The following is a 24174-nucleotide window of genomic DNA, read 5'->3' as shown; positions in this document are numbered from 1 at the left end:
CTCACCGGCAGCAGGACTCTTCCTCCATTCTTCGGCACCGGGGCGCAGGGTAGGCTCCTGCCTGCTCCGGTGCTGCAACCAATCACGGCTCTTCCGGCTCTTCCGTGGGAGGCGGGGTAGGCTCCCGCCCTCCTACTTCCTGTTTCCTGTTGTCGCGCCGGCCTGCCTGACTTCCTGGTCGCAGGCCGGCAGAGTAACGAGGATGTTATAAAGGTTGGTGATGGTCATCTTGAAGGAGCGCTTTCTAGTATGCAGGCACTAGAAGCTTCTGGCACATACACCACATTTCTACGAAATGTGACCGCAAGTTTGCACAGGTGATACTAAAAATAGTGCAACTATTTATACATGTTCGTGGAACAGTTTCAGCCAAGGCTCTTCATTTACTGTCTCATAAAATATTTAGAAAAACTGTGTAAATGTCATTTTATATATAGTGGTTTCTTCCCTTATTGACTTATTGCATTGTAGTGGCACTGCTATTTCTTCGTATGCGGCCGTCAGTAGGGCTGTTTTTAAGTGAAATCTGTCTATTCGCTCTCAGCAGATGCATGTCTAATGTGCAGTGAAATCACCCTATGCTTGTGCAGGGGGGCTACTCCACACATCATAGCCAATGAGGGAGGGTATTCCATAATTTCCATTGTTTGCAGATTTCGGTGTAAACACTTGAGCTGTTCGTAGCCAGACCTAAAAAACGCAGCACTGGTGTTAGATGTTTTTACATACATTGGAAGGATGAACGTGTGGGAGTTTGACGTACAAAGGATGGGAGAGGCAGGAGCGCCAGTGCCCTTCAATAAAAGTACACACTGAGCATCCTTCCAAGGAGAGCTTCTTCGAGCTTGGTCTGTCACTGAAATCGGACATTTAATACAACATCACCAACAGCTGGTAGAGCGCAGCAAGGCATTTTCAGCAGCTAGTGGTATACTTTAATAACATGAACAGAACAAAATTCACTCTGCAGGTTAAATATGCATTTTACAACTTATGAATGGGGAAATAAGACAGCCACACACCCAAGTGAGTAGTTTTTTTTCTTTTAATAAAAGTTGAAATTAAATAAAGTACAGGATAAGCCACTATAAATAGAAATAGGCCTTGCAGAGGAAAGTGCAAGTTATTTGTATTGCGGAATGTGGAGTTAACATACAATAATGCCCACTCTCGGGATACAATCCTTTAGAACAGTGGAAGGTTGCAGAGTGCAGCTGCCAGCAGAAAACACGCAGGGCAGCGACCGGACTGCGGTCAGAGGACTGTCAGGAGCTGCACTTACAGTACAAATTGAAACACAATGTGCACAGTCACACAGCAATCCCAGAGTACCGGGAGCTACTCACAAGGCCTTTGAGGAAGACCTTGCAGGGAAAGAGCTTAAGCATCAAATGTGGGTCGAGAGATTAGAGGGGTTCAGCGTGAAAGCATAGAAAGAGAAAACAGACGTCAAAACATCTCCAGTCTACAGAAATACCTATCAACAAAAAAGTGAACTTGTTCTTAATTCTGAAATACAGTAAAACTTGTGCAACACCTCTTGTAGGACTAGACTGACAGGGTATTCTAACTTCAGTCCGGGCTGCATCATTATATGTCAATATGCAACATATTTTATATGTCCCTTTTTATAAAAACAAAATGTAACTACTGCAAAAAAAAATAGCCAATGCCATTTACAATACTAAAAGCTCAAACTTTGCCTAATGCGAGACCTATTGCATTGCAAATGCTTGTTATGTCTTGGGCTGCTGCTTTTCCTGGATCCCCGGTCCAAAACAAATAAATTATTTTGTCTTATTCCGACAGGAACCATCCAGTCAGAGGTCTAGGCTAGCCCCCCTTTTAACAGGAACACAAGCAATCTCAGACCAGTTCCAGCCTCTTTGGGTCCGGTCTGTGAGGTTCAGTGTAAGTCACATAATGTAGTAGTAAGCACAGTAGCTGAGATGAATTCAAGCATTTCGCTCAATGCTTATTTTTCCATATGTTTTTATAACTGAAATATCCCAAGTGAACCAATTATGCGAAGACATGGGTCCCATACTCACTGTGCCATTGGACTCAAGCAGTACGTCATTGATGAGGCCCCAAAATGTTGAGACCTATCTGGATTGCTCCTGTTCAGAGAGAACCAGGCATACAGTTTGAGATGACCTCTCCTGTTATAGCTGGGCTATGTCTGATTTGCTTAAGGATCAAATTGGACTACAGTGATATAGTGGGCAAAAAACAGATTGGCCAGAATGTGACCCGATAAATTACCTGTGGATGAGATTAATTTGTGTATTCCTCCCATCACTTTTTGTTTATCAATTTATGTGCCGTATTCCATTTTTTGCCCTTTACACCCTTTAGGTCAGCCATAGCTAAATATATGCAAATACATAACTAACTAACTAAAAATTACCGATAATCGGTAATATTCGGTAAAAAATAGCGAATCGGAAGATTTCGGTAAAAAAAAAATACCGAAACCCCAATACCGATTCGTAAATACCGGATCCAATACCGAATCGGTAAATACCGATTTGGAAAATTAAAAATTCTGAATTTGTTGAAACAGCCAATCCTGTGCATCTCAATTACCTCCCAAACAGGAAGTGGCCACACCCAGGCAGCTGCACTGAACCTGGAGCTGACTGTGAGGCAGGTAGCTGAGCAGAGGAGCCAGGAGCAACACAGCCTTTCTTTGCCAAGAAAAACAAATTTGCACAAAGGCAAACCAGGAAAGAGAGAAGGATGGAGGTGAAAGAAAAAGAAAACAGAAGTTCAGTGAAAGTCACCAAGGACCATGAGAAGCTGTTTGGCAAGCAGTCCCTCCATGTGCCAGAATCGCAGAAGTGACAGATCTGGCTTGCAATTCAGAGCAAGATAAATGCCATTGGGGTCACCCAGTGCTCCATTGAGGACATAAAGAAAAGGTGGTATGACCTGAGGAAGACTGCGAAGGCACGGATGGCGGAGAGGCAGAGGCAGGCTACCAAAACTGTTGGAGGGAGGAGCAGAGCATCTGCACCAATAGCCCTGGAGCTCATGGTGGAGTCCACCCTCCAGCCGGAGAGTGTGAGTGGGATCGGCGACGCAGACAGCTCTGCCAGAGCTGCCAGCAAACAAGGTAAGATACAGCATACTGTGCACCCCCCTCCCCAACCTCAATCCCCAGAGAGGCATAGGTACCCCAACTCCAGTCCATGTTTCACTCATATCCTGCAATGCATTAGGGGAGATGTAGTCATACGTAACACATGTTCAGAACAGTCAGTCTAGCAAAACCAAAGTGATGTGACAGCAATTAGCAAGCAGAGGACAGTCAGTGTCATTGGCAGGCATAATGTTTAATGCAATACAGGAGAGACATCTCGCAGTTCAGTAGAGGGGAACAGAGGGAAGGCACCCAGGCCAGAGGGGAGACAACAGGAGGAGGAGCAGTCGCCTGCAGGTCACACAACCCCACCAGCACCACCAACGTCTCCATCCCCACCATTACCACAGCGCCAGACAACGCCGCCATCACCAACAACACCATCACCACTGCAACATTAAACACCACCACCGCAGTAAGGCAGGAGGCATGCCGTGGCCACCCTCCAGCAGATGGAGGTGTCGGAGGAAGAGAGCACAGGGGGCCAACAGTCCACAGTGGCTGAGGATGGCAACAGGGTAAGATCCGAGTCCCCATCAGAGCGCGCCCACACATCATCAAGGCGCCGCAGGGCAAGTGTAGCCAGTCCCCCAATCCCAGGCCAAGGTGACAGTGTTCGCTGGGCTGGAAGGCAACATGCTGAAGGTCCAGCGCCTGCAATGTAGAGCAATGCGGTCAGTGAAGCAGGAGATGTCACACATGAATGCTGACATGCATCGCATTGAAAAGGGAATCAGTGCGATTAATAACACCATGTCTGAGGGCATGAGTGATGTGGCGTCGGCTGTGAGGCAGCTCTGCACCAAGTTTGAGGAGGACCGCCTGTCTAGGCGCAGGGAGAGGAGGAGACTTAATGCATACACCAAGGCGGTGAACCGCCTGTCCGGTGCTACCTCCCTCATGTGCAGGCACTCTATTGCCATGCAGGAGGAGATGGCACATTGTAGTAGGGATGTGGCTAGGGGGATGGTCACAATGACCTCAGCACTTGAACTGCTGCAAACTGAGAAGGTGGCCACTACAGCAGAGCGGGGGGGGGACAGTGAGGAGGCTACTAGCCGTAGTAGCATCACACCCTCTCCCACCAAGACCAGGAGGCGCAGCGAACGCCACAGCTCTGCCCAGGAACACACTGGCAGTGCAGACAGTGGGGCCAAGGAATGTGGCAGTGCAGCGCGTGGGCGCAAAAAATAGAGCCAGCCATGGTTGTACATTTATGGGTGATGTAATCCATGGGTGTATGTAGACTGATTCAGATCTTGGTGGTGTGCACTGGGCATTAAACACCATCATGCAAATACAGTAACTGGCTTTGTCTCATTACTCACTCAGAAATAGTTGCGTGTTATCTCAGCCCGTCTGTGTCTCCCATCCGGTGCTGCTGCCACACCAGCTGCGCAGGGCTCTTGTGGTTCTGAAAATCTGGACCCTATTGTTATCCCCATATCGAGGTCCAATACCCGTGTCACAAAATATCAACGTACCATGACGAATTTAGTGTCCAAGAACCGATAATGATTAGGACATCATTCCTATGTATTTGCGTGACAATCGAGGGTTGCCAACACCCCTAAATCGTAATTTCCATCCCAATCCCTTAGACTCCATTTTGTGAACGGCATCCATCTTACGTCTTGCCCTCATGTTAAGTCAATTAAAGGTCGAGCTTGATCCATAAGGACACGTCCACCTTCCCCTGACTTCCCCCTGACCTGTCCAAACTGACTTCATTGCCTTAAGCCAAACCTGTTTGGGCGGCTCCCCGCCCAGTGGCCGAATACGATAACATCGACACATAACATTCCACAAACCATTTACCCCATACAGAACATGCTTTCTACAAACATGCACCTGTCCATACTTCTTCTTTATGGCCAGTTTTATGACTGGGTGGTACCTGCCTTTATTGGTGTTTCATCGATATCTGATGGGAGTCCCGGATCTTGCTGGGTAATCTGTCACGAACTGGACATCTAAAATGTGGGCTTGCTTACGTGACGCCGCACTTTGTATTATTGCAGAAATATGTTTACAGCCATATCATAAACTCAAGAATTCTTGCTTGAAGCCATTATTTCTGTATAAAAGGAGAAGACTGGTTCTGTAAAAACGAACACGTACAGTCTCCTGAGAATACATGACCCGTGTTTGTCATGCTTCTAGGACACGTGTTACTTGGTAGCTACCAATAAAACTTGATCTCTGACTGCGACTAGAAGACTCATTGTTTCTGTGGTCCGGAACAAGGGAGAACTCAGAGGTCATCGGGTGTTATCCCCTGGCACCACCGGGTTCCTAAAAACCCGGCACCTCAGTTGGCGCCCACCTCGGGGCGATATCAAGCGGCGACGGTCCAAGCCAGATGTTCGTGAGGAGCTTCATGTGAAAATTCCGGAGGACGGCCAGCCACTTCAGCGACCCCTGTATGTCGACGTGGTTCCGGATTGTCTTTGCTGCGAGGTTCCCCGCGTCCCGACGGCTACGAAGGACTGCTGCCCTGACTATCGCCTTGTTTTGGACCCAGTGATCCTTGGTAGAGCGAAACGATAGACGAGTCTTCTAGCGACGTCACCGATCTTCAAATACTTCAGTTAAGTATAAGTGGAGCGTCTCCCAGTCTTTAGTTTGTCCTTAGTTTTTTGGTATCCTTGAGATACGACTTGATTTGGCACTTGCAAGCCCCAAAGCCGAAGGACTCGTGTTTTCACGAGAAATATCGTAATAGATAAACCTTTGAAGTTTGAAGCTAGACTAGTGAGCGAAGATGCCTGGTTTTAGCAGACTTGGAAACTTGTTTTGTCTTGGTTATAATAAGGATTCCCGATTAGAGGATTCCTGTCCGGTTCCTCCAATTGGAACTCCAACGTATGAGCTCTATGTAAAACATGGCGTAGGTCCTATCACATATAATGAAGTATGGATAAAATACACCCGTAAGAATGGTGTTTTAAATTGGCCCCAATATGGTAGTTTCGACTCAGAAATTCTAGATAACCTAGAGGTCAAACTGTTCAAAAAGAAAGCCCGACCGGCGATGTTTGACTCTTTCCGCTTATGGCGCAAAGAGGCCAAACAAAAGGAAATTAAATTAGAAAAGAAGAATAAGAGGGAAAGGGGTATTTCAGTAATACAAGCCGCGATAAAATTTAAAGACAACGAAGAGGATCGAATAAGTGAGCAGTTGCACAGGCAACGTAAAATGGCAATAGATAAATGCTATCCTGTTTTACCATCTCTTCAGCAAGAGACAGTAAAAGAGCGTGAGAAAGATCCATTAATGACGCATTTGCTGAATTCGCCACCACCCTATGCGCAAAATGCCACAGCACCTCCGCAACCTTTAGTTGCACCTCTGGTAGCTGTTATACCAGCTCCTCTACAGCACTCACCAGCTACTCTTCAGCTGGCTTCTATTTCTCTAGTGCAGCCTCCTCAAGGCTCACCAGTCACATCTACTTCTCCTACTGTTCCTTCTACAACTTCGCCTAGCGCACCTTCTATTTCTTCCGATACTAGTTCTGAGAACGCTTCTGTTTCTGCTTTGCGTGACTCAGTTCTGACACCAGTTATTCCTCCACTTTCACCTTCCGTCTGGCATAAAACGGCCAGCATTGCTACTATTATTCCTTCACCACTTTTTCGGTCGCCTAAAACGACCCCTAATACGGGACTAAGACAGTTACGAAGCCAAATGCCTGATTATCGAGAGAGGGAATGCCTGAATAAGTTAGCACGGAATTGGGCTCTGGATACAGCCAGATATGATGTAGAGTCCGTCATGAACGTTTTCCGTCAATGGGATGAACCGACGCAAAGATATGTTTTTGAACAGATGTGTGTTCTTTTGTGTGAGGATTTGGAAGATAATGGTCAAGAGAGCAACGCTCGAGAGTTGTGTAATGTACGATTTAAATTTGGGGAAGGCATGATTGTAGGTCCCGATGTCGACAAAGCAGTTGAGGTATTATTATCATATCGAAGCACAGGTGGTAACTCTGGGTCATCGTCTGAATGTGGTACGTCTAGTAGGAAAAGAGCGAGACAGTACCCCATGAGAGAGGTTCCTCCTGTTTGGAGGGAAGGTGATGCGAATGCTAATCCACCAATTCTGCCCCATTTCCAGCGTGTATGGGTACATGTCCCATGGAAAAGATCGGAAGTATTAGCACTCAAGCAGTCACTACTTGACCCTCGTAAGAACCCAACTGGGTATTATAAGGAGTTATCGCAAACTGCAAGCTCATGTATAATGAATTTAGCAGATGTAGACATGTTATTTGGCAACGTTGTTCCACATCCCTTATGGAGCAAGATACGTCATACGGATCACGATCAGGAACTAGGTGACTCATGGGCGAACATTGCGATTACAGATGCTAGACAAGTCGGTGGTTTTAAACCTGAGCCGTTAATAGCTGAACTTCCCGGTAGAATTATAGCATACATGAAGACAATAATGCCTGAAGTACACGTAAATTGAGACAAGCTATCAGCATGTAAACAAAAGAAAGATGAGAATGTGTCTGACTTTTTCACAAGATTTGAGGAAACATTCACCGACCACAGTGGTCAAGATATGGCTACCGAGGGTGGCCAAAGATTGTTTGTGGACAAGTTCGTACATAATTTGCTCCCTGAACTATGTAATAAACTAAAAGACTCTGAGAGTGCTTGGGCTGTCTCTACGTCAGCACAGATTTTAGCTACAGCCCAGTACTATGAAAATAGGCGTAAAGACGAGCTAGACAAGGCAGATAAAAAGACGAAAGATTTGAAAACTAAGGTTCTCCTCCAGCAGGCCTATCCGCCTCGCACGGCTAGTCAGCCCGACTATCAACCACGACAGCAGTACTCGAGGAACGCGCAAGGTAACGAGTTTTCCCATCAGCGTCCTACATATGGCCCGAATCAATGTGCGTATTGCAAGGAAGAGGGTAATTTTAAGGATAATTGTCCGGCTCTTGCGCGACGTTTAAACGGTGGTCAAGGTGTAAGGGGGAGAGGTGTTCAGCATGCCCCTGGAGGTAGAGGCCGTGGAAATTTCACTCAGAATACAACTCCTTTTCCGCCTCAGAAGTCCATGAATAGCTTTGACCAACAGAATAGTTCATCGTCTAAGTCAGCTCAGTACTATGCTGACGACTATTACACTGAACACGAAAATGAGGGTAACGATTGCTAGGACAGCCATGGACAAAGAGAGGGAGTTGTCTCAGTTCCGGTAGATCAGAATGGACCTTATGTCGAGGTGATTACCTCAGGAGTGTCAGAGCCATTTCTGCTGGATACTGGTGCTACAAAAAGTTCTATCATGCACTCGAAACTTCCTGGCGCACCTTTGTCTGGCGAAATGAATGTCTCAGTAGGTTTCTCTGGCGCCCCTGTTAGAAACCCGATCTCTAGTCCTATATCCCTTTCTGTTGGCCCATGCCAATTAGAAGCACCCCTCATTTTGACAACAGGTTGTGGTGAAAATTTGTTAGGTTTGGATTTACTAAAAAGGTTATATGCGACTTTGTACTGTTCTCCCTCGGGAGTACAACTTACTTTAGGCAAGAAGGTCATTTCTTCGATGTATTTATCAAAGGAAAATATTCCAACTGAATTATTGTCACTTCCTGATATACTCTGGGCTAATGGTTCTAATGATGTAGGTCGTTTGGAGATAACACCATATGTCATAACGTTGAAAGCCGACGTTAGGTTGCCACGTATTCCCCAATACAAAATATCTAGCGAATGCGAAAAAGCGTTGTTGAAAATTGTCCATGACTTGATTGATGAAGACGTCATCGAAGAAACGACAGGAAATGTCTGTAACAGCCGGTTTTGCCCGTCTTAAAACGTACTGATCCTTCACAACCCCCTGTGTATAGGTTCGTGATCGACCTCAGAGAAGTAAACAAGATAGTTATCCCACAGTTTCCAGTCGTCCCCGACATTACTGCTTTATTGACAATGGTTCCAGCTTCAGCAAATTGGTTCTCGGTGATTGACCTGAAGAACGCTTTCTTCAGTATCCCGATTGCCGAGGAAAGTAGAGATATTTTCGGATTTAATTTAGGAGGACGAAGCTTCCGCTTCAAGTGCGCTCCTCAAGGCTACTGCGAAAGCCCATCAATATTCAGTCAGGCCCTGAAAACACAATTAGACACGATTGTTCTACCAAGTGGTTCAACTCTGATTCAGTACGTAGACGATCTGCTGATCGCTGCAGACACTGAAGAAATTTGCAAGAAAGCTACGTTATCATTATTGCATCACTTATGTGACATGAAGCACAAAGTCTCCCTTTCCAAACTACAATTCTGCCGACAAGAAGTAACCTACTTAGGTCACGTCTTGTCGAAGGAGGGAAGGAGACTGACACCAGAAAGAATACAGGCAATTGCAGAACTAAATGCCCCAAGGACACAGAGAGAAGTTCAAGCTTTTTTGGGCATTACATCGTACTGTAGACAATGGATACCGAATTTCTCACTACTAGCCAAACCCTTGCTGACACTACTCCGTAAAGATACGCCCAATCCTATTCCCTGGTCTGAAGATTGTCAGACGAGTTTTCACAAGTTGCGTGATGCATTGTGTTCAGCCCCTGTGTTGGGAAACCCCAACTACAGTAAGCCTTTCACATTATATGTCCATGAGAAGGAAGGCTGTGCATTATCAGTCTTAACACAACATTTTGGGAACAGACAACGCCCATGCGCGTATTTTTCGGCAACTCTGGATCCCGTGGCTAAGGCACTACCAAGTTGTCTGAGAGCCACCGCCGCAGCAGCTGTCTGCATCCGACAGTCCGCTGGATTAGTCATGAATAATACTCTGATCGTTATGGTTCCGCATGTAGTAGACATTTTACTAAACAGGACGAAGACACAACACCTTACTAGCACTCGACTATCCAGTTACGAACTTACGTTGCTAGCAAGCCACATCCACATAAAGAGGTGTGATACACTGAATCCCGCAACGTTATTACCCATTTCGACAGGAACCGACAAGATTGATAAACATGACTGCTGTTTTAGGACAGAAGAAGAGACAAAAGGGAGAGTAGACTTACAGGACACTCCCCTTCCTGAATGCAATGATACTTTATGGGTTGACGGTTCATGTTTCAAATTACCGAATGGTGATACGACTGCCGCATATGCCGTAACAACATTACACACCATTATAGAGACCGCACGTATTTCCCACAACTCTGCACAAGCTGCGGAAATTATTGCACTTACCAGAGCATGCGTGTTAGCAAAAGGAAAGCGAGTGAATGTGTACACGGACAGCCAATACGCCTTTGGCGTGGCTCACAGTTTTGGGAGATTATGGCGTGAACGTGGTTTTCTTACCTCACATGGTGCAAAGATACAACATGGTCAGCTAGTTAATGAGCTCCTTGAGTCACTGACCATGCCACTACAAGTTGCCATTATGAAATGCAGTGCACACAAGAAAATTCAAGACGATATTGGCCGCGGGAATGCATTTGCAGACGAGGTTGCGAAAGAGACCGCAAGGGACACGATGAGTCGAATGTATGTTGCAGGTCCCGCTAGATGTATTGCTGATGTGGGAATGTGTGAGGACACCATTGAAAGCGTGAAATGTATACAAGCTGAGGCAACTGAGGATGAGTTGAATGAGTGGAGAAAAAGTAAGGGTAGATTGGATGCGAATAGCTGTTGGGTCGAATTATCGGAACACCAGCGATGGCTACTACCTAATGCATACGTACTTGCAGTAGTAACAATGGCTCACGGCATGGCACACATCAGTTCGAAAGGAATATGTAAGCTATTGGCCCCAGTATGGCAGAATAGCAATATCCCAAAATATGCAGAAAATGTGGTCAGAAACTGTCTGATATGCCTAAAACACAATCCCGGTAAAGGAACTCCAACTCCAGCTGGTCATTTTGCGCCTCCTACGTATCCGTTCGAGGTTTTGCAGCTCGATTTCATTCACATGGAAAGGTGCAACAATCTAAAGTATGTGCTCGTTGTTGTCTGCACCTTTTCAAGGTGGGTGGAAGCGTACCCCCTTAAAGACAATACTGCTTTGACAACTGCCAAAGCTCTTGTCAAAGAGTTCTTCCCGAGATTCGGTATGCCTAGAATTGTCTGGAGTGATAATGGAAGCGAATTCATAGGACGAGTGATGAAGAGAGTGTGTGAGTGTCTAGGCATACACCAGAAATTCCACGCTGCAAATCACCCCCAATCAGCTGGATTAGTAGAGTGCTACAATGGCACTTTGAAACTCAAGCTAGCCAAGATCCAAGCCAGTACAGGTCTTAAATGGCCTGACGCCTTGCCCCTAGCACTCTTGTCAACTAGGATGACTGTCCATTCCAGATTAGGTCTTAGCCCCCACGAGATAGTGTTTGGCCGCCCAGCCAACGTCTGGGGCGTGCCAAGACCAAAGAAACTCCGTGAAATAGAACACCCCGTACTGCTTGATTATTTGTGCGAATTGACAGCTAAATTGCGTGTTTTACACCAACAGGTTCACAGTTCCTCTCCGCCAGCCTCTGACGATCCAGGTCATACCATCGAACCCGGCTCGTGGGTCCTGGTGCGGAACTTCCAGCGCACCAGCAACGGACAGCCGAGGTGGACCGGACCGTATTTGGTGCTTCTTTCTACGAGGTCAGCCGTTCGGGTGGACGGCAAAAAGAACTGGGTGCATGGGACCCATTGCAAACGGGTCCCTCTGCCCCTTCCATACGACCGGTGGGTCGATAAAGGACTTGCCGACTCTAAGACTGAATCCGTACCTCGTTTCATCCCTTTCAGCGATGCACGTTTAAAAGAGACTGGTACCGAAAAGGAGAGTGATCGTATTTTGCAAGGACGTGTGTCACCATCTATGCAATTGGACACTACCGAACCTGAGACATTGTTTAAAGACCACACCGTACCTGAGAAGCGACGATATGACCTGAGATCCAGCCCCAGAGACTAATAAAACCTTGATCTAATGTGATTTCCCTTTTCCCCCAAGAACTATTTTTATCTTCCAGCTCTCTCGTCCCAGGGAACTAGCTCATTTTTGATTTTCGAACCACCATCCGGTTCCGCTGCTAGGGTCGCGGTTGAAGTGTCGGGAGTGCAACCAAGGAAGTTTTAGGTCCACGGTTCTGGTTGGTCCGAGGGAGTCACCCCGGACCGAACAGAGCGCGCTCCCTGGCAGAATCGACCTACCACCGCGGGCAGCAAGTAGAGGATGGAGTTTCCAAGGGTAGAGAGACCTGTCAAACTTATGAACTTTGAAAAACAATTGTGTACTATACTGTCCAAGAGAAGGTTTTTAATAATATGTGTTCTAATGCTGTTTAGCGCTGTGATGCTTTTGATTGGTTATGCTCTATTCGTATTTCGAATTTCCCTATTCTCAAATGACACTCTGCCAACGCCTCCTCCCACTCTCTCCCCACACTCTTTTCACCCTCTACCTGAACACGAGTCTGCCAGAAGGCTCGAATTTGTAAATAACTCTTTCATCCAACTCCTGCACCAACACCAGTCTATAATGAACACATCAAACTGTTGGATATGCGGACTCATGCCGCACACGACTGATAAGGGTATCCCGTACTTCATCCTGCCATTTAGTTATTATGGTTCTCTGTGGGCTTTTCAGACCATGTTCCTATTCGCCCTAGAACCATACCCGACCCGTTCCACTGAGAGCGATTCCAGTAACAAGGCACTAATAGCAGGGATAAGAAATATGAGTAGGGATATCGACACATATCTGACTATCCCCAAAGATGAACTGACCCCATACACTCGTTGGAACGTAACCAAACATGGCATTTACCTGATCAAGAGCCAGGCAGCAAAGAAATCCCGCCCAGTTTGGATAGTGCCCCACCGAGGTCACCTATGTCTACAAGGTATTGGTAGGGATCCTACAGCACAGTTAGGAAAGAGCATTTGCACGGAAACATATGTGCTCGCCTCCCGAACTTCCCCTATACTCTTAGCAGCCAAAGGCACGTATTTCGTCTGCCACGACCAAGCCTATACATGGTTACCCCCTGACTTCTCAGGCACGTGCTTCATCTCATTTCTGCTGCCTCCTACCTACACGGCCCGAGCAGATTACCATCGGACAAGGACAGCTAGAGGTGTCGTGAGTAAAGACGACACCGCGGGTCAGGAATTCGCTGACTTCGCAAAAGGTTTTCTGCCATTTTGGGGGCCTATGGTGAACAGCAGGAATATTCGCCAGTTAGCAAGGATAGTTGAATCCGCCGTGACTACAACGGCCGGAGCACTTGGCAATTTGACGACCGAGCTTCAGTCGGATCGACTTATGACCCTTCAGAACCGAATTGCCCTTGATATCATACTCGCCGATCGTGGTGGTGTGTGTAGAGTCATCCAATCCAGTTGTTGCATATTCATCCCTGATAATGCACCGACGGTATACCAGGCCATCTCTAAACTACATGAAATATCTGGTTCCCTTCACGTTGAGAAAGGGGATTGGTCCTTGCTAGGGTGGTTCTGGGGACTGATCGCTGCCTGGGGATGGAAAACGCTTATCTTCATTGGGATGATCTTAACACTTCTGTTTATGTTCTGCCTATGTGTCCAGTGCGCTCCTGCACTCTGTGGCCTCTGTGCTACTTCATGTGTACGGAAGCCTGCGTCAAGGGACGAACTGAGCAACAGAATGATGTTACAGCAGCATCTCCACGAATTCCTTCATACAGATTTAGACTCAGATTAACGAGTTATTGCCTTACATAAGGGCAAAAGGAGGGTCTGTGGTTCTGAAAATCTGGACCCTATTGTTATCCCCATATCGAGGTCCAATACCCGTGTCACAAAATATCAACGTACCATGACGAATTTAGTGTCCAAGAACCGATAATGATTAGGACATCATTCCTATGTATTTGCGTGACAATCGAGGGTTGCCAACACCCCTAAATCGTAATTTCCATCCCAATCCCTTAGACTCCATTTTGTGAACGGCATCCATCTTACGTCTTGCCCTCATGTTAAGTCAATTAAAGGTCGAGCTTGATCCAAAAGGACACGTCCACCTTCCCCTGACTTCCCCCTGACCTGTCCAAACTGACTTCATTGCCTTAAGCCAAACCTGTTTGGGCGGCTCCCCGCCCAGTGGCCGAATACGATAACATCGACACATAACATTCCACAAACCATTTACCCCATACAGAACATGCTTTCTACAAACATGCACCTGTCCATACTTCTTCTTTATGGCCAGTTTTATGACTGGGTGGTACCTGCCTTTATTGGTGTTTCATCGATATCTGATGGGAGTCCCGGATCTTGCTGGGTAATCTGTCACGAACTGGACATCTAAAATGTGGGCTTGCTTACGTGACGCCGCACTTTGTATTATTGCAGAAATATGTTTACAGCCATATCATAAACTCAAGAATTCTTGCTTGAAGCCATTATTTCTGTATAAAAGGAGAAGACTGGTTCTGTAAAAACGAACACGTACAGTCTCCTGAGAATACATGACCCGTGTTTGTCATGCTTCTAGGACACGTGTTACTTGGTAGCTACCAATAAAACCTGATCTCTGACTGCGACTAGAAGACTCATTGTTTCTGTGGTCCGGAACAAGGGAGAACTCAGAGGTCATCGGGTGTTAACCCCTGGCACCACCGGGTTCCTAAAAACCCGGCACCTCACTCTGGCAGTGGATTGTCCTCACCCTCGTCCTCAGAGTCAGTTAGTTCCACTGCTGTTCCTTTCTTTGTGGCAAGGTTATGCAGCATTGCACATGTTGCTATTATTTTGCAGCAGATGATGGGTGGTACTGATGTGCACCTCCACTTTTGTGGAGGCAATGGAACCTGCTTTTTTAGCAGTCCAAAGGTGCGCTCCACAACATTGCCGTGCTTGTATGTGCCACCCTTGGGGTGGATGGGTTGAGGTATGGTGTTAGTATGAAGGACCAGAGGGCATATGCGCTGTCACCTAAATGGGAAAGAAAGTGCCAGTATTTTGGGTCACCAATACGTTAATCCAAGGTATACATCAGGGTGTGTCACATTGATTTACCTAGTGGGTACTCTTCTCCGAATTCACCAGCAGCCAGACGTGTATAGATACCACTGTTCCTGAATATGTAGGAGTCGTGGGTACTCCCTGGGAATTTGCAGCTGGTAATTAATTACTGCATTCCCTCTCTGTCATTTCTACTTCAGTGTCTCACAGAGAAAAACAAAAAATTTGATGGGTGTAATGCTTGAAATAATCTGAGCAGCTGGTAATGAACTACTGCATTCCCTCTCTGTCATTTCTACTTCAGACAGAAATCAGCCATTTGCAAATTATTTGTATTTATTATTTATTTATTTATGCGTTTTTATACAGCCCAAACTTTACCCAAAGGTTTCAGAGTGCTTTACAATTGAACCAGTTACATTACTTAAGGACCTCAGAGTACATGACTTACATAAAAGATGCAAACAGATAAACTCTAAATTCACATAAGAATGGCAGTAAGTACATAAGTCTACTACAGATACGAGTGGTTAGAGTTATGGATATACAAGTTGCAGATTCCCTCATGGTCATGTTTTAAGAAAAGTTGAAGTGATTAGGGTTGGACGAATATATATTACATATTTACACAGCATGATCTTCTCGCCATTGCTGGGGTTCTTGCTTTCAGCCCGGCCTTCATGATGTTGTTGCACTCACGGGGGTGATCTTAGCCCTCGAGGTATCCCCAAGCTTGTGATGGCTAGATCTCCTCCACGCTTGTTGGGAGTTGGCTTACCCGCCGGGCCCTAGCGCAATGAAGAGGCCGTCAGTCCTCCTCAAACCAGCCCCTCCATCTCCTTCGGTCCTCTGCCCTCCATTTGTGTACCACAATGTCCGGGGCAAACCCAAGGTCTAAACATAGGATCTGCGGCTCCGCCACTGTCCCATTCTCAGCGGTCGTGGACCCCATGACTGCCGCAGTGGCAAAGGAGGCTTCCCCAGAGCTGGATCAAGACCACCAGGGCCCCCGCTCTGGATCAGGAGAGCACCGGGAAGCAGCTTCAGCCGAGGATCAGGAAGGGCCCGGCCTCCTCTAGGCAGCACCCCCGTGAGCCGAGGCTGCAGCCCATCCAACTGGCCCAAGGGGAAAAAACTGCCCATCGATCACGATCAGCATACAACACTCTGTTAAACTGATCAGAAACCAAACAACGTTTGCAGTCTATTATTGTAAATTGTGTTAACAATTTGGAGGTTTTTAAATACAATTACAAAAACAGCCGCTATTTCCTGGAAGTGACGCATTAAAAGGTATACGTTAAGCTAGTCCGCATTTTATGTCTTGGGCTGCTGCTTTTCCTGGATCCCCGGTCCAAAACAAAAAAATTATTTTGTCTTGTTCCGACAAGAACCATCCAGACAGAGGTCTAGGCTAGCTCCCCTTTTAAAAGGGAACACAAGCAATCTCTGACCAGTTTCAGCCTCTTTGGGTCCGGTCTGTGAGGTTCAGTGTAAGTCACATAATGTAGTAGTAAGCACAGTTGCTGAGATGAATTCAAGCATTTCGCTCAACACTTATTTTTCCATATGTTTTTATAACTGAAATATCCCAAGTGAACCAATTATGCCAAGACATGGGTCCCATACTCACTGTGCCATTGGACTCAAGCAGTACGTCATTGATGAGGCCCCAAAATGTTGAGACCCGTCTGGATTGCTCCTGTTCAGAGAGAACCAGGCCTACAGTTTGAGTTGAACTCTCCTGTTATAGCTGGGCTATGTCTGATTTGCTTAAGGATCAAATCGGACTAGAGTGATATAGTGGGCAAAAAACAGATTGGCTAGAATGTGACCCGATAAATTACCTGTGGATGAGATTAATTTGTGTATTCCTCCCATCACTTTTTGTTTATCAAGTTATGTGCCGTATTCCATTTTTTGCCTCTTACACCCTTTAAGTCAGCCATAGCTAAATATATGCAAATACATAACTAACTAACTAAAAATTACCGAATCTGTAATATTCGGTAAAAAATAGCGAATCGGAAGATTTCGGTAAAAAAAAAATACCGATTCGTAAATACCGGATCCAATACCGAATCGGTAAATACCAATTTGGTAATTCAAAAATTCCGAATTTGTTGAAACAGCCAATCCTGTGCATCTCAATTACCTCCCAAACAGGAAGTGGCCACTGCCAGGCAGCTGCACTGAACCTGGAGCTGACTGTGAGGCAGGTAGCTGAGCAGAGGAGCCAGGAGCAACACAGCCTTTCTTTGCCAAGAAATACAAATTTGCACAAAGGCAAACCAGGAAAGAGAGAAGGATGGAGGTGAAAGAAAAAGAAAACAGAAGTTCAGTGAAAGTCACCAAGGACCATGAGAAGCTGTTTGGCAAGCAGTCCCTCCATGTGCCAGAATCGCAGAAGTGACAGATCTGGCTTGCAATTCAGAGCAAGATAAATGCCATCGGGGTCACCCAGCGCTCCATTGAGGACATAAAGAAAAGGTGGTATGACCTGAGGAAGACTGCGAAGGCAAGGAGGGCGGAGAGGCAAAGGCAGGCTACCAAAAGTGTTGGAGGGAGGAGCGGAGCAGAGCATCTGCACCAATAGCCCTGGAGCTCATGGTGGAGTCCACCCTCCAGCCGGAGAGTGTGAGTGGGATCGGCGACGCAGACAGCTCTGCCAGAGCTGCCAGCAAACAAGGTAAGATACAGCATACTGTGCACCCCCTCCCCAACCCCAATCCCCAGAGAGGCATAGGTACCCCAACTCCAGTCCATGTTTCACTCATAATCTGCAATGCATTATGGGAGATGTAGTCATAAGTAACACATGTTCAGAACAGTCAGTCTAGCAAAACCAAAGGGATGTGACAGCAACTAGCAAGCAGAGGACAGTCAGTATGATTGGCAGGCATAATGTTTACTGCAATGCAAATGCTGCCAGATAAGTGAGTATATCTACATTCTGTCTTTACAGGCGAGACATCTCGCAGTGCAGTAGAGGGGAGCAGAGGGAAGGCACCCAGGCCAGAGGGGAGACAACAGGAGGAGGAGCAGTCGCCTGCAGGTCACACAACCCCACCAGCACCAGCACCACCAACGTCTCCATCCCCACCATTACTACAGCGCCAGACAACGCCACCATCACCAACAACACCAACAACACCATCACCACTGCCATATTCAACACCACCACCACAGTAAGGCAGGAGGCATGCCGTGGCCACCCTCCAGCAGATCGAGGTGTCGGAGGAAGGGAGCACAGGGGGCCAGCAATCCACAGTGGCTGAGGATGGCAAAAGGGTAAGAACCGAGTCCCCATCAGAGCGTGCCCACACATCCTCATGGCGCCGCAGGGCAAGGGTAGCCAGTCCCCCAATCCCAGGCCAAGGTGACAGTGTGTTCGCTGGGCTGGAAGGCAACATGCTGAAGGTCCAGTGTCTGCAATGTCAAGCAATGCAGTCAGTGCAGCGGGAGATGTCACACATGAATGCTGACATGCATCGCATTGAAAAGGGGATCAGTGCGATTAATAACACCATGTCTGAGGGCATGAGTGATGTGGCGTCGGCTGTGAGGCAGCTCTGCACCAAGTTTGAGGAGGACCGCCTGTCTAGGCGCAGGGAGAGGCAGAGACTTGATGCATACACCAAGGCGGTGAACCGCCTGTCCGCTGCTACCTCCCTCATGTGCAGGGGCTCTTTTGCCATGCAGGAGGAGATGGCACATTGTAGTAGGAATGTGGCTAGGGGGATGGTCACAATGACCTCAGCACTTGAACTGCTGCAAACTGAGAAGGTGGCCACTACAGCAGGGGGGGGGACAGTGAGGAGGCTACTAGCCGTAGTAGCATCACACCCTCTCCCACCGAGACCAGGAGGTGCAGCGAACGCCACAGCTCTGCCCAGGAACACACTGGCAGTGCAGACAGTGGGGCCAAGGAATGTGGCAGTGCAGCGCGTGGGCGCAAAAAATAGAGCCAGCCGTGGTTGTACATTTATGGGTGATGTAACCCATGGGTGTATGTAGACTGATTCAGATCTTGGTGGTGTGCACTGGGCATTAAACACCATCATGCAAATACAGTAACTGGCTTTGTCTCATTACTCACTCAGAAATAGTTGCGTGTTATCTCAGCCCGTCTGTGTCTCCCATCCGGTGCTGCTGCCACACCAGCTGCGCAGGGCTCTGGTAGTGGATTGTCCTCACCCTCGTCCTCAGAGTCAGTTAGTTCCACTGCTGTTCCTTTCTTTGTGGCAAGGTTATTCAGCATTGCACATGTTGCTATTATTTTGCAGCAGATGATGGGCGGTACTGATGTGCATCTCCACTTTTGTGGAGGCAACGGAACCTGCTTTTTTAGCAGTCCAAAGGTGCGCTCCACAACATTGCCGTTCTTTTATGTGCCACATTGTATCTCCTCTCCCTTGGGGTGGATGGGTTGAGGTATGGTGTTAGTATGAATGACCAGAGGGCATATGCGCTGTCACCTAAATGGGAAAGAAAGTGCCATTATTTTGGGTCACCAATACGTTAATCCAAGGTATAGATCAGGGAGTGTCACATTGATTTACCTAGTGGGTACCCTTCTCCGAATTCACCAGCAGCCAGACGTGTATAGATACCACTGTTCCTGAATATGTAGGAGTCATGGGTACTCCCTGGGAATTTGGCCACAATGTCAGTAATGATGAAGTTTGCATCACTTATCACCTGCACGTTGATGGAGTGAGTTGTTTGCGGTTGCGGTATATGTATTCTGTAGCTGCAGGGGGGCAGATTGGTATGTGGGTCCCATCGTTGCAGCCTATTACATGTGGGAACTGCCTTTTGGTAGAAATCCAGCTTGGTCTGCTGCTGCTCCGCCTGTGTGCTGGGGAAGCGTATGTAGTGATGCATTCTCTTTTTTTTTTTGCAGAGTTTTATATAGCGCGAACTAGAACCGAACCAAATCAGTTATCAGAGCGCTTTACATAGCACCAGTTACGTTACACGAGGACACACTTTCATTTTAGGCACATTCTCTGCATCATAGCGTCCAGAAAGGAGTTGAAGAAACGGGACAGGCAGTTCTGTGACACATCACCTGCTGCGGCTATCACACTCTGGTAACTTCCTGATGCCAGGAGGTGCAGGCAACAGAGTACCTTTACATGGGTGGGTATTGCGTGCGCCCTTGGTGTCTGATGCTCCAGGTATGGTTTCAGGTCCTGTATCAGGTCAAGGATGGTGTATGGGTGTAGCCTGTACCTGTCATTGATTTCTGACTCAGTCATTTGGAACAGTGTGAAACGCAGTCTGTACACACGCTCTTCCCGTCTTCAAATCCTCTGTCCTGCTGCTCGCAAACCTAGCCGCCTTGCTATGACGTAGAGGGCCGCCATTGTGTTCACACTGTCGCATTTTGGGGCTGTTTTTATGCACTGCACCTGATTACCACCTACTCTGGGTCAGTGGTAATTACCGATTCTTTAATACCGAATTTGGACAAATTCTGTATTACCGAATTTTGCTACATCGCATTACCGAATTCTTACTGATTCGTTATTTACCAATTCGGTATTTTGAGGTTTCGGTGTTGACCAATCGATAAATAAGGAATCGCTAACTCTTTTCCTTTAATTTACCGATTCGGTATTACCGATTGCATTCAGTAATACCTACATCGCACAGGGCTAAATACTGGTCGGTAACGATGAAATTTATTGAATTTCGGCTTTATTGACCGGTATTTAGCCACCTACATCTAGCCCCAAATTAGCTATTTAAGGATAAAACACAGGCAACCTGATATGCTGGACTCAAACTTGTGTGGTAGCAGAGTCCCATTATTCAAGGACTAGGGGGCTAGTCAATTCTGCAGCATCTTATTTTGTCACTTGTTACTGAGAAGTTTTTCAGTAGATTAACTGTTGTTTACTACTAGTGTCCTTGGTCATGAGTGTTATTACAAGACTCAAAGGTGCCAAAGGCACCTTTTTCTGTCTTGGTTTTTCGTAGGGTTATTGAGACTGACCGGACAAGGCTTAATCAAGGAAGTAGTTATTAGCTAAGCATTGGGATACAGTATGACACAAACAAATAGGTCACAACAAAAGTTGATGCCCAACCAAAGCTATAATTTAGAAAGCATATGGATTTTTATTTCCAGCATAGAATAATAACACAATAAAATGATTAACAAATCTCAGAAGACGATTCTAGCAACTTATGGGGATGATATATCACCAGATGTAGTTGCGGCACAACTGTCTGTAAGTGCTGTCACTACTATAACATTGAGTCCTGTTGCCTGTAGTCACGGTAGGGAAAGGGTGATCATCAGGTCTACCTTGCAAATGGCATAGGGCACCCAACTGCAATCTAAAATACCAGAAATCAGATCGTTTATGGGTCATAAAGAACAAATACTCTGAGCACATGCAATATTTAAGTAAAAAAAAAGAAGTACTTCAGTCGTCTTCCACATTTCGTCAGATCTTCCTTTTAATCTAGTACTTTTTTTGGACTTAAATATTGCATGTGCTCAGAGTATGTTCTTGTTGCCTATTTTTGGCGATGAGATTTGACATCCCCACTCTTGTAGCACTGCTGATTGAGAATATTTTGGTTACAATGTCCCTGTGCACCTGATTTCCCTTATTCACCCACATCATTTAGATTTTTGACAAGGTAGGCTAACCCTACAGATACAAATATGGCCAATCCATCTGATTGAGCAAAAATAGCGGAAGAGCTATTCAAAAATCTTGAAATGGATACTAGTGTCGGACAAGCTGTAGGTCCAGAAAACCCCAGAGGAAAGGATGGACTTCATAAGAAATGTGTGAGATTAGAAAGACTGAAAAGAAATGAAATATCAAAATGGTGGGATGGGGTGACATTAAAAGAATATATTAAATGGAATAGGATTCCAAGATGTCTGAGATCCCACGTCATATGATGACTTAGAAGAGGGCCTCTTACTGTTGTGGGGAAAGGAATTAACATCTAGCTCCATCAGACTTATGGAAATACTGATTGAGACTAGTGATAGAAAAGTATCCAGACTTCTTACTGAACTCTAAAAATTGGAAGATGAGATACAGAATTTGAATTTAACGGATGTGACTAATAAGAACTACGAAATTATGAATGCCATTCTGCATAAACATCAGAGTGAGATTAAACAACGGAAGGCCCAGAAACTAAAATGAGATGAGGTGGACTACCAGACTTGGAGGGAATTTACCTTTGCCAGAAGTTTTGACCATTTAACTAAAAGCAATGAGGATAATGAAGTAAGGCTGAGATCTACCTTAGGCAATAATTCTACTTCTCTTAGTACCAATATGAGCAGTGAGGGAGATTCCGAACAGGTGCAGGTATTCCCCATCAAACGTCTGGAAATACAACTTTTCTACAAGAAGTCCAGAGAATCAGGAGAGGGAACAGAGAACAGGGTCAGAGATCAAATGAACAAAGAAAACAAGAAGGGGTATGAGAGAAGGCAGAACAAAGGGAAGATCGGAAGGGCATGCACACCAGGTCTTGGGACAAGAAGAAATAGGCTCAGGGGGTTCAGGGGTTTCAATCATTAACCTATTAGATATACGCCTTGGCCGAGACATGGTGTCCTTACTACAACTGGGACTTGGTTTCTGTCTTAGTACTATAGGAGATTTATATGCCATGGAAATTGACGTATTCAAATTTGTTTGTCAACTAAAACTAAAACATTTTTTGCCATGATCCCTAGCGGCAATAAAACAGAATGCATACCCAAATCTAACCTACTGTGTGATGACTTATCCATTCAGGACTTACATGATACAGTAATGTTACAATCTATTACGGACATGGAGAGTGATGTAACTACTGCAGTAAGTGTTCTAGAATCTCTTAATGTACCATTTGATAGGAGTGTTGCTAGTGGACTGAAAAGTAAATCTCAATGGACACCATAATTATCAAGTGGCAACACTATTGACACATTTTACAACTTAACAAGTACTGCTATGGAGAATTGGGATACAGATAAATAGTAGCGATATAAAAAGATTGATGACATTCTAAGTAGAGGAGAACAAGATGCTCTCAAATTACGCCAACAAAACACCGATACCATTATACATGAAGCAGACAAATGGGGGCAATATCGTTATCATGAATCGTTCTGATTACAACAAGGAAATTATGTCACAATTTAATAATATGCATTGTTATGTGAAAATTCCCAATAATCCTATATTTGAGTTGAGTAAGATGATCAATCTACAACTGAAAAATTGGTATGATGATGGTTTGTTGACCATGGATGAATTTCATAACGTATGCATTGACCGATCGAGATATCCATGTCTGTATATGCATCCTAAAGTCCATAAAGATGCAGCACTTCCGCCAGGGAGGCCCATTGTATCAGGTATTGGGGGACCTACAGAGAGGATTTCAGAATATGTGGAAAAAGTTACCTCATACATAAGACATACTAAACATGTTCTGAATATTTTACAGGATGTACAGTGGGAGTCTAGATTGTGGTTGGTCACACTTGATGTAACATCTCTCTGTACGTGTATTCCACATGAGAAGGGAATTTCAGCTTTGATTCATACTCTTAATACTAGATCAGTCAACTATTATGCAGACACACAGATGCTATTATTGATGACTAGAATTATTTTGGAGAATAATGTTTTCTTGTTTGACCAATCATGGTATCGACAGTTGCAGGGGACTGCGATGGGCTCCAGATTTGCCCCTTCTTACACAAACCTTTTCATGGGTTGTTTGAGATGGGGCATATCTGGGGCCCCGGAGGTTCAAAATGGATTGATCATATTTTATACTTGGGGCGGTATATCAATGATTGCCCGTTGATTTGGACAGGCAACGAGATGCAGCTGAATGATTTTTTTGCTTGTCTGAATTTCAATTATGCCAATATAAGATTTACAAGCAAATACAGCAAGGATCTATAGAATGTTTTGATTTAGAACTTTATGTTAAGGATAAAAAACTGCAGAGTAAACTTTTTCGTAAACCTACCTCATG

The sequence above is a fragment of the Lissotriton helveticus genome, chromosome 3_2 (genome assembly GCF_964261635.1).
Source record: "Lissotriton helveticus chromosome 3_2, aLisHel1.1, whole genome shotgun sequence".
In the NCBI taxonomy this organism is placed as follows: Eukaryota; Metazoa; Chordata; class Amphibia; order Caudata; family Salamandridae; genus Lissotriton; species Lissotriton helveticus.
The sequence above is the reverse complement of the archived record's forward strand: the minus strand, read 5'-3'. Positions refer to the sequence as shown.